Consider the following 2,005-nt stretch of genomic DNA (forward strand, 5'->3'; position numbering starts at 1 on the left):
CGCCTCCCGCCCCAGTGACTGGAATCCTAGAAACTGGGGGCTAGACTCTTTAGGTGCCTAATGGTGCAGATAAGTGCTTAGTGGGATTTTCAGAAGTGCCTAAGCAGGTGAGGTGTCTAACGCCTATAGAAACCAATGGGCATTCGCTACATAGGTGCTGTTGAAAATGCCTTTAAGAATCTGTCAGTTTTTAAACGTTTTACAATTCCTGTTGCCCACTATTGGAGACTTTCATTTTGCCCATGAGGTCTGTGCTTCAAGAACTGGAAGTACAGAGTTCTGCCCCTTGTGGTGTGATGGGTGGTAATGCCCGTAGGTGGGAGGCCATGGCTTTCGCACAATTACCCTCTGTCAGGAACAATAAAACTGGGAGGGAACTAGGAACGTGTCTGCCTCAGTGGAGAGCCCACAGTGTGTTGTCAAGAAGTACTGTGCTGTTTATTTATTTAAAATACAACTCTGAAGCCCAACCCAGGCCTGTTGAAAACCCCAACGTCGCCAAAGGTCTACCCAGAAATGACTTCATCACAGCCTTCGCATAGAGTGGGGAAGAGGTGGGCTTTGCAGCCTTCTTGCAATGTTAACGCATCTGAGCTTTGGCAGACCGTGATGGGGAGCGAGTTCAAAACTTGAGGATGCCATCCTTTGGCTGAGCCAGTAAACAAAGTGGCTGTGGTCCTGGGATGGCCTGGAGAGAGTTTCCTGTCTAGTAAAGCGTCTGCTGGCTGGGGCTGGATGGGAGCCGTGTGCCTGCACAGTGCCAGAGTCTAATGTGTTGCATTATAAAGCCCTCTGGGATTTGGATGATGAAGTTTGCTCATAAACCCTTATTTTCTTGTTGTGGTTTAGCTTCAGTTCACTGAATAGCAGTAAATCAGGGGTGATTCTAGCCCATGTCTTGTATGAGGTGCACAGAGCTCTCCTGGAGACTACATGTCCCAGCATGTAATACTCCATTTTCATATCTGAGCTGCCTAGCTTACCCCATTGCATGCTGGGATCTGTAGTCTCTTGGAAACCCACAGTCCACATTGCAGTAAGGGCAGCCACAGTCTGTATGTTGTGGCTGTCCTTCGTTCAGGAACTGGATAGGCAGAGCACTCCACTTTATCTGCAGGCACCGTGTCTGTTCAAAAGTCTAGATCTTGCTGGCCTTGCATCAGACTGTGGTGGCCCATGATAAGCATCATCCAGTCACCACAAGGTCTCGGACAAAGGAACAAAAGGAGCTGCTCCTGCTCCCTGACTCTCTCCTCGCTGGCTTCCTGCTAGGATCCTGTCTGTTTTCATGCCTGGACTCTCCTGGCTCAGAGTGCTGCGCAGATATGTTTGTGTAGCTGTGGTGTGCGCAGGATCTGGGGAGCTGTCTCTCTGGGTCTGGCTGTTCTAACGTCTCCTGGGAGCTAGCTGCTCTCTAGAGCAGGGGTTCTTAAACTTTTGTACTGGTGACCCCGTTCACACAGCAAACCTCTGAATGCGACCCCTCCCCCCTTGTAAATTACATTATATTTAACACTATTCTAAATTCTGGAGCCAAAGTGGAGTTTGGGCTGGAGGCTGACAGCTTGCGACTCCCCCATGTAAGAACTTTGCGACCCCCTGAGGAGTCACGACCTCCAGTCTGAGAACCCCTGGGCTAGAGCCTGTGCTGCAGGGAGCCGTGGCAAGAGTTCCTTGGCTGAAGCTCCAGGTTCCTTCAACACGCAGGGCAGCGCCATAGATGCGTTTCAGCTTTGTCACTGACTCAGCTTGTTTCCCATCCCCTCGGGGGCGAGTTTCCTTTTCCTCTGTCATTGGAGCATTGCTCTAAGGCAGCGTTTCTCAAACTGGGGTCTGCGAGGGTACTCCAGGGGGTCTGCCGGCCTCACTTCAGTTCCTCTCCTCCGTCCCAGCGCCTCCTGCACGCCGGGGAACAGCTGCTCGGTGGTGTGGGGGAGGAGCGGGGATGGGGTGTGCTCGGGGGAGGGGGCGGAATGAAGCAGGGAAGGGGCAGGGAGGAGCCTGG

Source organism: Trachemys scripta, chromosome 6 (assembly GCF_013100865.1).
Source record: "Trachemys scripta elegans isolate TJP31775 chromosome 6, CAS_Tse_1.0, whole genome shotgun sequence".
Lineage (NCBI taxonomy): Eukaryota > Metazoa > Chordata > Testudines > Emydidae > Trachemys > Trachemys scripta.